Source organism: Hermetia illucens, chromosome 6 (assembly GCF_905115235.1).
Source record: "Hermetia illucens chromosome 6, iHerIll2.2.curated.20191125, whole genome shotgun sequence".
Classification (NCBI taxonomy): domain Eukaryota; kingdom Metazoa; phylum Arthropoda; class Insecta; order Diptera; family Stratiomyidae; genus Hermetia; species Hermetia illucens.
Window position 1 is genome coordinate 30,554,993 of NC_051854.1, and position 13,986 is coordinate 30,568,978.

The 13,986-nt window shown below is 39.3% G+C and overlaps 1 protein-coding gene across 1 annotated transcript in view; it reads right to left on the reverse strand.

Moving 5' to 3' along the window:
• LOC119658982 (cadherin-87A) overlaps nt 1-13,986 on the reverse strand; it is a 582,773-nt gene that overhangs the window by 509,969 nt on the left and 58,818 nt on the right. The window contains exon 2 of the mRNA XM_038066864.1: nt 5,494-5,525. The gene's annotated coding sequence lies outside the window, so the exon portion shown is untranslated. The remainder of the gene's footprint in view (nt 1-5,493; nt 5,526-13,986) is intronic.

Consider the following 13,986-nt stretch of genomic DNA (forward strand, 5'->3'; position numbering starts at 1 on the left):
CGGAAATTAAGCCATTGTGTAGGCCAGGTGTCAAATTGGTGGACCTCGGCGCAAAACTGGGATATTTAAAGCTCCTTATTAAAATAGACCTAGAGCAGACACCAGCTGGTGCGCTGTTGATGAAGGTGATGATAAATAAATAATTTGTATTGCAGAAAGTATGAACAGAATTATTCCTAAATAAAATCTTAAAGCGTTTTCATGGATACATGGAGATAAATGAAGCAATTTACGCTTATCAATCAATCTCCTTCTGCTATGACCTCTTCCGGTGGAATATATTGACATGAGAAACATGACTTAATATAATTTTCTTAATTATAATGAAATTTGCACGAAATTTTTCGGCGCCATGTCTTATGTCAATAGTTGCAAAATCCCCAGGGTCGATGTAAGCGAGGTTTTATGTGGGTAGGGCCTCTCATACAAGAGGAAAAGAGTTACACATTTTTTCTCGGAATATAGCTGTTGAGGATATCAAATGAGAGATTTCGATTTACAAGTTTTAACTTCAACGACGTGAAAGGGAGTGAGGAGCTACAAAAATACAAATTTGAAGCGAGACAGGAATTATTTTCGGAAACCGCCTAACCGAAAAATTCGCACAAAACATGAAGGTGCCTCTATGTAAAGTCTACGCCTAAAAATACATTTCATACCGATCTCTGTTCAAATAAAGTTAATTGTATGGTAGTGTGATATGTTACTATACTTTCGAAATTCACTATAAATCTCCCTCCTCTCGTAAGTACATTCTAGGATAATAAAATTTTGGAGAAACGTAAAGAATAATATACTATACGGCATGTTATTGAGGGGAATCTTATTATTATTAACCAAAGTCAAATTTAGTTATATAGCGGGAATTTATACTATAGATACTATAGAATACCAGCACCGAATTAATGAATTATTCATTCGCCACGCCATTAACAACATATTAAACTCATATACACATATACGAATCTTATCGTCATGTCATCTTTTGCCTTGTCTTTCCGAAATCACAAAAAAAATATATTTCTTAATAATTGCTATGTTTTCCCCTTCAAGATTTTTATTATAATATTTTGAAATTTGGCAAAAATATGCATCATTTTATAAAAAAGTTGTGATTGGCGCTTTTTTACGGTTTTATATGAATATTAGAATCAAGTAAATGTCTGTCTGTCACACCCGATTTATGCGGAAACGGCTAGACCGATTGTCACGAAAATCGGTGAGAGCGGGTGATCTATTTTCCCTTTACATACAGTAAGTGGTGCCACTTTGCGTAAGTTTAAGGGTGGGCTCCCCATACATGTGAATGGAGGGTGCAAACTTTCTTTTCATAAAATGTGGCCATGTGGGATATCAAATGGAAGGGCTCAATTAGTACTTTTTGAAACTGGTTCCATATTTGATATCGGGTGACACATAGGGGAGTGAAGGCTCAAAATATGACCCCTAAAAAGTGCAACAGATCTCGTTCTCAGAACCTATCCAACCCAAAAATCTAAAAAAAATCACAGTGGTGCAATCTCTACGAAATCTAGGCCTCAAAATACATCCGGTTCCGATATCTGCACAAGCAAAACATATTTCCACATTTTAGAAATTTACCCGGTAATCTTCCTTATGTCTACCCCATTAGTACAAAATTCGGTAATAACATAATGGACAATTTGCTCAAGTTTGAAGAAAATCCCAATATTATTGAAAAAGTTTGCTATTTTTAGTGAATTTCATGCATTCTACAACGTGTATGACGTCATCATCACATATCAATTCGTCAATAACACAAGTAAGTTCATATGAATGGCGTCGGAAAAAAATTATTTTGTTTTAGTTTTTTAGTCATTTGTACATGAATATCAATTACTCGAAACAGACATGTGTGTATGTAAGTATATAGTCTATTCGTGCTAATGAAGTTTGCGGGTAATGTCTAATTCAGATAGATATATTTGTACATTAAACCAGCCGTATTTAATATACGTACTATAAATGTACGTATGTATGCTACTGTGCACGAAGTAAATAGGAAATATGGGTACGATCAGTTTATGTATATACGTGCATATTCGGAAGTATTTGGAAAGAGACAGTTTGTTTGTTTAGGGTGAGGATAATATCTATAGCTGTAATATGTATGTACGTCATGTAGTTTGGGAAAATATGAAGGAATGTGTTGGATTTGTAGTTATATACGGATAGAAAAATGTGCATTGAAGTTTCTTACATAAGATGAACACAAAACCTTTATACCCAAAGCGCGAGCTTCCGGTATTCCGACTTCTTTTAATAATTTAGGGGTTGTCAAAATGCAATAAGTCAAAATTTTCAAAAATTGATTCGGAAAGTCATAGCAATATGTCCACTGAACAACCGGAAAAATTGAATGAATTCGATAAATATTTCTGGCAGAAATGATGCCCCAATATTTAAGAAAATCTACTTTCGGGAAAACGGGTTAAAGATAAAATATGGTATAAAATATGATTGCAGAAACTTACGATGCAATCTGCAATACCAGGGCCGTGGAATTAAGAAAATGTTCTTGGTTTTTCATTTTCCATTTTCCTCTCTCTGTTAAATCCGAATCCTTAGTGCATCGTCACCTACTCAACGATGCGTTTTTCGTCTCCCAAAGTATAATACTTTCAAAATATACGAAAAAATATCGATTTGTTGAAACCACGATAAACTACTAGGAAAATATTCATCATTAATGCATTTTATGTTAATTGAATGTTAATTTTTTATCTAATCATTATCCATATATGATTGCCACTTAATAGGGCACAACACCAATCATGTCTACCCGCCATCGTTCAATTTACCTCAGGATTTACCGGGGCAAAACACTCATCGGCCAACATTGGATAGTAGATTCCACTGCATGGATAGCCAGTGATGGAAGTTTCGCCCCTCCTTAATGTATGGCTTATCCATTGCCACTCCCGCCTTCTGGTCACATCGTCCACGGGTAGCCGGCTTGTGCGTCGACCAAGTTCTTTTCTTTCCAAAAAGTATCAGGTAAGCGTACCCGGATGACACGTCCCAGAAAAGTATTCACGAACCCTTGAGGGTCTTCAGTAACAGTGCGGGTCACTTTCCATGTACTACTCCCATATAGCAACACAGAAAGGACATTAGCACAGAACAGTCTCAATTTGATCTTGTTGTTGAGACAACTGTATTTCCAGATTTTAGAAAAGGCAGGGAGGGCGAATCTAGCGTCGTTAATGCATCGAGTGATATCGTCAGCAGAAACCACGCTTCCTAGAAATTGATCAACGCATTCGAAGCTCTATCTATTAATGCAGACAGGGAGAGTGCGATGGCCCATCAGACCGCAAACCTTCGTTTTGTTGGTGTTTATTTTCAGTCCAACTCTCTCTGTTCTCCGTCAAGATATTAATTGATGCTTTCCAGTGTTATTTTAGGTATCGGCTTCCTAAAGATTTCACATAAATAAAAGTAGCAGATGTGCAGAAACAGCAGGAGTCCAATGGCTTTATTTCGTTACAGTGGATGGCCGAGATGATTTCCCTTTTATTTAGAGGAGCAGTCCGTACACACATGTTACAGTGACTACCCATTTCATTCACAAGAGGCGGAATGTTAACGTCCCTTACAGGACCATCGAAAGATTTGCAACCACAAGCAAGTCCTTTCGTAATGGGACATACAGTGCTGAAATCACTACTATCTGCAGCATAGTCTGCTGCAAATTATTGTGACTTTCTTGACAAGCGCAATAACCAATTTCTCTTTACTATAGCGCACACTACGTTGAACTTCCCGGAATATCGCACGGTATTGGAGCTGCCGCACATCATGTACACACATGCAGTCTCTTCCATCATTTCACAGTTAGCCAAATCTTGCGACGTCCCTTGGGGACTAGGCCGACGACTTGTATAGCGCCCAACAAAAGAGCATTTTTCATGTCTACCAAATTCTCATCAAGGTATTTGACGTTCAATCAACAAGAGGGCTCTCCCACTATCGAGTGAAAACACGATAACTAGATCATATAAACGGTCGAATTTGAAATTGGAGGGTCGCAACTCACCAACCCTGCGAAAAGCGAAAGACGTAACACGCAAGCGAAAGTAGGCGACCATTAAACCGTGATCCTTTCCGAAACCCATGTCAACACCTTTCTTGTTACGCACATCCAAAAGACAACTCCTAAATCTACTGCTGATCTCTCAGTGGTCAATCCGATTGCCCATACGATGTCGGTCAATTGAAAACAACTGATCTTATGGGAAGTCCTGTGCTCCAAAAATATGCCCTCAATGACGAGGTGGAGGAAGTTACATAAATCCGCAAACTTCCCATCACTGCCGGTACATTCGGCATTCAGATCACCCATCACATCAAAAGCCTATTCCGAATTGCGTGTAATTGCTTATAGAAACATCCTTCTCCACTATCTCGAAAATTGTGATGCTCCTTAATCTTGCATTCAGAATTTTGTCAGAAAACGGCTCTCAGTTCGAGAGAATGCGCTTCACAGTAGCCGTCAATAACAGTTCAACATCAGATGTTATTACTTGAGTTTCCAGAATACAACAGCGCAGTGCGCACAGAGAAAGATGTAAGAAGAACGTAGGCGAAGCCAAAGATCATAGCCCTGAAGTTAGTCGTAATTGACGTTTCGGCAGCAGTGTAGTTTCGAAATTTGCAGGTTACTAGCCCACAAATTTTTATACTTTCCCAATATGACAACAAAGTTTCACATTAACAACGAGTCACGAATGAGCAGCAGGACAGACTGGGAACCTAAAATAATAAATGATTACCTGGTATACCCAAGGACTTTTCCCAGTAGAGGCAGCAGATGCAAGAGATCTGTCCATAAAAAATATTTTGAGTGTCATCAAAAGAGATAGAAAGAATAGCAGAATATCGCAAGCCCAATAAACAACTAGGTGAGACAATCCTCACAAGGTTTTGTTTTTCCAATAAGGATTCGGGACCATATTACAACAGATGACAATGAAGCAGGAAATAAGTCAGCAGGACTTTCTGAGGAATTGGGATGCGTTTCACTATCATGAAACTCAAGAAGGAGGAAGAACAGTTGACCAGGAAAGAAACAATTTATGGGGCTGACGGGAACGTATAAACCAAAACGCACACAAGATTGTTTGAAAATAACCAAGAAAAGCTAGCTGCTAATACTGTCTGACACTGGCGGTAATACGACTATAGTTGTCAAAGGTCAAGTCCCAAACCCTTAAACCCTTAGTTATAATTATTATGAAATCACAAATCAATTCTCCATGGTGCAGAATAAACAGAAACCTCTCAAAAGATCTAGATACTCCGTGACCTAGAAAAGTCATCGTCAACAGCATCTCCATAAGGCATTTAAGACTCGACAACAATTTCGGAAAGGGTTAATGTCAAATCACCAAAGTAACCTCTCCATCGCATAAAATAAAATGCCATTTAGAATCAATTTCTTTTGCCCAACTTCTCAAACATTGTACATACCAAATTTTGTCACGGTAAAGTCGCCGTACAATCTGAAAAAGAAAGAAATATAAATATATATATAAGCAAGTGGATTGATAATAAATGACACTAAGTGCAGAAAAAAATCTATCCTGACAGGCAGTAACAAATTATTCATGAAAATCCTGAAATATTCTCGAAATTGAATTATTCCGCAGATGTTTTCGCTTCCTAACGTGCCAGCTACACCACTGGATTCGAAGAAATGCTTTCGTCTTAATAATGGTAAATAACATGCATACGTGCAGTATCTGAATCTGAGCAGATGTACGATTTGGAAAAGACTCCGGATGCAAAACATATTATAAAGACATTAGGTAGTGTAATGTCAAAGTCAAAATACCATCTGGCTATGAGCATATAATACATAGAACTCTATTTCAAGATGTGCTATTAGAAGAAAGATTCTGCCGAAGATTCTGAGAATAAGATTGACGTACAACAAAGAAGGCAATCAATATAGCAGCCTAATATTATCGTTCATTACTAACTTTGAATACGAACTCATAAGGCATAAGCTCATCGGTGAATATAGTTCTGTCGAATAAGAGAGGAGAAAAATCATAACGTCGCATATGGATTCGAATGCATTTTCACGATGCGTTTAAACCAAAAGCGGCCTCAATTTCTTCAATACTCCTTCAGACGAGCTTAGTTGTCAAGTTTCATCCAATATCGTATCTGCAGATGACGTGGCTGGACTATTCGGTACCATTTGAGTACCTTCTTCAAGAGGTTTATGTCTCATGTAGCGAAGATTACAAGGAAAGGATTCAATGATTACTATCTACCGTTTTCAGATTTCTATTGGATAAGAAGCAATTTTGAGCGCTACTCCTTTGCACCATAGCGCAAGTATATATATATATATATAAATATGGATGCTTTAAACGAAATACTTCCTTGATATGGAATGGGATTTCACGGAAAAAATGGAAACTCGAACAAGTTGCACTCTTTATCACAATGAAACAACTAACGATAATTCGTTGAAATGACTTTATGACTGAGCAAGGCAATGTAGGTATTTTTAACATTTCATTGTGTTTGGAATTCCGAAAATTGTATTCTGACAGATGCAACTCAAAGTTCCAATAGAACTTCTTCTGATGTCTAACTTTTTCCGCGCAGAGTAGAACCCTTGAAAAGTTCTGGGATATTCCATAAAAAAAATTGTACGAAATCCTAAAGGAGCGACAATATCCAAAACGATTCGCAAGTTCCGTCAGATTTTTGCAGGAAAATTTGTATTGCATATACAATTTAAAAACCATTGTGGATGGAAAAAAATCTAGGAAAATGGCTCGTTTTTATAAAAAAAGCGATAACTACTGCAAGAATGTGAATAGCTATTATAAGAGCACTGAAAGTTTGTTGGAAAATCTGAAGAATCAAAACTTACAAATGAAAATTAGTTTGCAATAAAGGCAATGAGGTAGTTCAGACTATATTAATACATAATTACCATAAAGCCTAGACAACACCATTGCCCTACGAGACTTGTTTCTAGGATGACATACTCGCACATCATCCAGGAATTGGATCCCACCGCGTGAAGCTGTTGCCCTTTCTCTCATTTCGACCTTCTTAAAGTCTATGAGTATCAGGTCCGTAAGCAGATGTGGTTTTCGTTTGAGATTGCGCCAAGCCAGATTTCCCCAATCACATAACAGAACCAACTTTTGCCACTTACTAACATGCCACCTTATATAACTATACAGTGTGTCTCGTTCACCATGGGAAAAATTCTAACGGTGCAAAATACCACCTGTTTGAAGAAAAATGGGCCTTGGAATGGGCACTCTATATTTTACATTACAGAGTTATAACGTTTTTCGTGAATAGTGTCAAAAAGCTTGAACTTCCCAACAAAATCACAATTTTCCTTTCCTTAAACCATTTAATCCCACATTTGATACTATTTTCGGAAACTACGTAAAATTTAGTACAAATGGATACTTTTTCAATTGCATCACTTGGAAAATATAATTTTTCATCTAAATTTCAAAATGCAATATCGTAACGGTACTTTAAACTTTTAAACCTGCAAAGTTGACAACGCTTAGCTTTCAAATGACATGTAAAAGTGATGGGATCAATTATAGAAAATTCCGGAGTATTACGCAACATGGTCTTGATATGGAACAAATTCACTTAAATATGATTGTGTAGTGTTTTTTTAGCACATTAATTTTCCATTGTTCACATTTGAAACTGACATTTTATCTCTTAGGGAGTAGTAATTTGACGCAAAAGATGCAATTTTGACCTACAATAACTTTGTTAATAATAGTAGGATTTTCAACACATTTCCAGAATGCTGTTTCATATGAAAACCTATTTTACGCCCAAATTTTACGGCTCTAGGATGATCTGAAGGAAACTGCAGTAAATCTCCAAAATTAGATGTCATATTTTGACTAATAACAATGGCAACTGCACTAAACTCTGTCAGGGGTCCAATCAAATTGACAGATTTTATCTAAACATGTTAGTATTCTGCAGTCCATCGATCATTCAAAAGGATGGAACAAGTCCAAAGTTGAAAGCCCTAGAGGACGTAAAGAGGATCAGAGAAGAAATGGAGGATACTGGCGTTAAACTTCCAATACCAAAGAATAGTCGAGAGTCTAAAGAAACAGTAACGGAGGGAATGCAACATTTGGACTTCAAATCGAGCTCCCAAATGGAATTCTAAAAGATAGGAGCAAATGTTTGGATAACTCTGACGCCAAGGAAGCAGGTAAAACAAAGGAAGCCTCCTCTGTATGCAATAGTTATCGGAAGCAGAGGTGACCTTTCTTATGCTGAGATTCTGCGGAAGGTCAAGGGAAAACCGTCAAACGCGAGATAGAATGGGTTGTCCGTTGGTTTCGGGAGAAAATATCTCCTGCTTTATGTTTTGCTGTCGTACGGAAGGTCGCGGCTCAAATCTCGCTGGCGGCAGTGGGATATGTATCGTGATTTGACGTCGGATACCAGTCGACTCAGCTGTGGGTAATAATCTCGGGCGAGCGTAATGCTGACCACATTGCCCCCTACAGTGTTCTGTTGTGTACCGTTACGGTCTTGAATGAAGTGCTCTAACACACTTCAAGGCCTTGATCCAATATGGATTGTTGTGCCAACGATTATTATTATTATGTTTTAAGTGACTGGAGTACGGTCATATAGCCACATCTTACACAAGCAAGCACGACTAATGCAGGTGGTGCGGCGGAATGACTGTAAATGCATGCTCTGTAAAGATGTAGCTTATATTATAAAGCCACTCCACAGAAAGTCGAAAATGCCCGCTGTCTAGGAGCGTATCGAAAGCAAAGAGTAAACCTCACGTAGTTTACATTCAGATAAAACCAAATATTGCGAGGGCGCACATAATCTTTTTAGCCAGCAGTCCAAGAACCCGATGTGAACGTGACGATTATTAGCGAACCATACAGAGGAAAAGATAACGCGGTATGGGCCACCGACAAACGTGAAGAATGCCCGATTTGGCCGATAGGACGATCCCTATTCGAAGAAATAACCGCAACGCCAGTTAAGGGATGCATGATTATTGCACCGCTCCATCAAGCGCAACAAGTGTAGAATATGAGCGAATGTTACATGAAGGAGGATAGGTTCAGTGGTAGATATTGCCTTCGTAGGCAGTGCATTGATAAAGGACATTACCTGCTATGCTGTTTAGTGTAATGGAAAAAAGGAGAATGATGAAGTAGCGGAGCTCAAAGATGTTTGACGCGGAATAGTTTCACACTAACAGGTACAGCGAGCGAAAAATCTGAGCAAATTGTCAGGAACATGGTTGCAGCCTGTGATCCCTCTATGCAAAGGCACAGCAATAACGCTCACAGATTACTGAAGCCGTGGTGGAATTAGCAACGCGCCGAAGAAGTAAACGGTACTCCTTTAAAAAAAACTCTTCGAAGGGGCCGACATCAATCCGTGGGGAGGAGCCTATAGAGCGCTAATGGCTAACTTGAAAGGAAGCAGGTCCTCGCAAATCGGGTGCCTGGTTTTGTTGCGGATAATAGTAACCACTCTATTACCACAAAGCAAATGGGCTAAGGCATCGAAAACGAGCATCTCCCGAGGATATCTTAAGTATAACAAAGGATGAGCTTACGATTGCTTGCGAAATGGTAGAGGCTAAAAAACCACCCGGACTGGACGGAATGACGAACGTGGCTTTGAAGGCGGCGATAAAAGCAGGACCGGAGTGGTGTGTTTCCCCTTTTACTACCTGCTTTCAAAAGAGCATTTTCCCAACTCAGTGGAAAAGGCAAGTGCTGATGCTACTACCAAAGAGTGGTAAACCATTTAGTGAGCCACAGTTGTATCATCCCATTTATTTGCTGGACAGTACGGGAAAGTTGCTGGAGCGCATTATATGAAACAGGCTGCTCCCTATTTTAGAGGAAGCAGGAGGCATATCCACACAACAATATGGTTTTCGCGCCAGCCGATCAACGGTAGATGCTATTAATGCAATGTTCAATCCGGCAGAAGTAGCAATTGCAAGTAAAAGGTGGCAGGGACGTACCAAAAAATACTGTGCTATCACCCTCGATGTGGTGAATTCTTTCAACTCAGCGCAATGGCAGCATATATTAAGATTCTCGAGCCAACTAAATGTGGCCACGGATACTCACTTTATAATTAGTGATTATTTCGTGGATAGAAAGTTCCTCTCTCACACCGACGTATACATATATATATTTGATAACCGGCTGAGTGTCTCAAGGTTCAGTTCTGGTCCACTACACTGGAACGTGATATGATGACCATGTGCTGCGCATCAAACACCCGCAACAAGCGGCCCTTATTAAGGTTTTGTTTGTAAAACAAAACCTTATTAAAATCGGTTTACTGTCTGTCTGTCTGTCCGTCTGTCTGTCTGTCTGTCTGTCTGTCTGTCTGTCTGTCCGTCACACGCATTTTTCTCGGACACTGTTGTAGCGATTGGCACCAAATTTGGTAGAAAGGTGGGAACTGTGAACGCTCACGCATATAGTGAGATACATCCTTTTACATCGAATTTAAGGGGGGGTCCCCATACATGCAAAGGGAGGGTGTAAATTTTTTTTTCATCAAATATAGTCATGTGGGGTATCAAATTAAAGGCCTCGATTAGTACTTTTCGAAGCCAGTTTTAGTTTTGACATTTGTTGAAAAGGTGGGGGGTGCGGGGTGTTGAAAGTGGTCATTTTTTTTACGAACCCATTCTCAGAAACTACTCAACCGAAAAATCTGAAAAAAATCAGCGGGCGGTGACTATATGGTGCCTAGGCTCCGAAATACCCTCCATATCGATACCTGTTCAAATAAAGTCAATAATAGTACATTACTATAATTTTTAGTAATTTACAGGAAAACCCCCCTTAAGTTCACCCTAGAATCACAAAATTTTGCAACAATATAGGCTACAGTATAGAGCATGATTCTGCCAAATTTGGTGAAAATCGCGCTATTACTAACAAAGTAATACTAAGTCAAAGCTGTCGCTTCTCTGCAAATTCGAGACTATGAATGTCAATATCACTTGAAAGTGGCTATTTTCACATAATATATGCATATTTTACGTGCTACATGCTAATGGGACAAATACACACCCAAATCTCTTTATAAAAGAAATAAACAAAACCTTTCATACCTGAAGCGTCTAGCTTCCGGTTTCCCGACTTGTTGGTTATGCAGACGACATCGCAATTGTTGTACTAGACAAACACCTGGAGGATGTTGTCGGGGCACATCGGTTAGCCTGATAAAGGATCGGTTGATATCAAGTGGATCAGAGGTGGCGGAATACAAAACTAGTCAGCAGTTGTAAATTTAAAGAAATTCTAGGATTTCATGTGGGACAGCATGTGATAGAGTCCAAGCCTTTCATCAAATGCCTGGACGTTATGCTGGGCCATCGATTGAGCTTCAAGAAACACTTAAGCTACACGAGCGGGGAAACAGGGAAAGTTGTAGCTGCGTTAACTGGCATGATGCCCAATATTGGAGGACCCCAATCACCGAAAAGGCTGTTGCTAGCCAGAGTGTGTTCACCATTTTGCTGTACGCAACACCAGTTTGGACAAAAGCCCTTAATGTTCATGCATATGGGAGAAATTTTTCTTCGGTATATCGTCTGAGCGCGTTAAGATTCCGAACAACGTCAAACAAAGCAGCTATCATAGCCGCGGGAATGGTGCCCATTGATATTTTGGTTGAAGAGATGTGAAAGTTATACAATTGGAAAGTACATACTGACCAAAATGCCGCAGATAACCGACGGATCAGGTTGTGGCAGGAACGTTGAATTAATTCCCACAAGGGGAGGTGGAAGCATAGGCTGATTCCAATTAACCAGCTTTGGATTATGCGCAGCCATGGAGATGTACACTATCACTTGACTCAGTTTCTGACCGGGCATGGTGGATACCGTAGGTATTTACATCGTTTTGGACATGACGATTCTCCCTTCTGTCCTGAATGTCTACGATTGCAGAGACTCGGAGCACATATTTTTTGTGTGTCTGACATGTGCAAATGAGAGGGAACAGCTTCAACTTCTCTTGACGAGACCCTTATAAGTGGAGACGATCATTCCCCAAATGCTCGAATCCCAAGAAGTGTGGAATGTAGTTGTTGGAACCATAAGCTGTATTCATGAGCTTCGAATGTTAGAGCGCCGTGGAGGATAGCGACTGAGGAGAGGTGGTTTTAGTGGGTTAAAGTCCCACAATAACGCTTTCGATGCTTTCTACCTCTATATAAAAAAAATCGGAATACCAGAAGCTCATCGATTCAGGTAAAAAGTTTTATGTTCATCTTATATGAGCAACTTTCTATGCACATAAATAGCTATAAATATAAAATACTCTTTTATATATATTGGCATTTTGGCGCATTTCCTCTTTACTCTATGCACTAAAGTATATTTTACATACGCACACATAACTTTATTTGTGCAGATATTGGAACGGGATGTATGTTGAGGCCTAGATTTTGTATAGGCGCATCACTGCGATTTTTCCAGATCTTTCTGTCGGGTAGGTTCTGAGAACGAGACCTGCTTCAATTTTTGGGCCGCATATTTTGTTCCCCACTCTACATTTCACCCAATATCAAAAGTAAGAAGGTTTTCGGAAAGTACTAATGAAGCCCTTTCATCTGATACCCCACATGACCATATTCAGAGAATAAAATTACACCCCCTTCAAACCCAACACAATGGCGCCACATGCTATATGTACAGTGATTCTCAGACCACAAGTTCTCGCCAAATTTCGTGACAATCGACTCAGCCATTTTCGAGTGGATCGGGTCTAACAGACAGACAGACAGACGACATTAAAGCGTTTTTTCCCTGTAAACACAAAACCTTAAAGACTGTAATTAGTTCAAAAGTGAGTGAAGGTTTCATTTTTTAAGGTTTTGTGTAAACACAGAACCTTATTAAAATCGGTTTACTGTCTGTCTGGTCTGGTTGATGCGGACTTAGAACCCCATCATTCTCAAAACGAATATTTCAGCTCTGGCCAAGCTCTGGTCAATAAGGCGGATTTGCGCTCAATGTAATTCGTAGGCATGTCGTGTTCTACGAGTTATATAAGGGAGCATTCAACATCTGCGAGCCGCTACGGTCACGCTGCTCCCAGGGCAGCGGTGAGGCAGCGTCTGACGATTTGCCTCTGCCCTGGTAAGAAACCGTAAAGCCGTCGTCGCTTGACTTTTTTTAAAAGTTTGGGTGCAAGCCCTAAGCGAGGGGTCCGTGGACCAGGAAAGAGGGAGTAAGTTGCTCCCCATTTGGTCCGGTCCAGCATTAAGTTGATGCGGACTTAGGACCCCATCATTCTCAAAACAAATGTGTCTTTTGTTTTCCGCAATATCCATACTACTATGGACAACAAATAACGTCATTTATAAGAGAGTATTCAAAATTTAATATTTTGAAATTGAGAAAATAGATGTTGTTATTGTTATGTTATGCTGTCATATCCAAATCTGGTCTCAATTTACGCCAAGTTTAGGAGACAAGTCCTTCAAAAGCTTATACATACAGCATTCACCATGATCCTTGAGGATACTCCACATTATCATATCTTTAGATGGTGCCAATCCCTATGCATCCCACACCCAACATTTATAATGTATTTTCGAGCCAATAAAATAGAAGATACAACTATCTTTTAACAAAATAATTATTCCTTAAGAGAAAAGTATGTATACTTTTCTGCATATTTGATTCCTCGAAACGATTTCTTTAGGGCCTACTAACTTTCCAGTACCAAAATCAACAACTTTTTTAATTAAAATTAAATTCGAAAACGAATGTATTCTTCCTCCTTTTTGCTCCACAAGAGGTTGTTTAACAGTGACATTGGATTCACCCCACGTAACTCACCCCTTTTCCAATTTATTTACTGAGCAGGCTCCTTTTAGCCGTACATCCAGGTATATTTCCAAACTTGACAACAA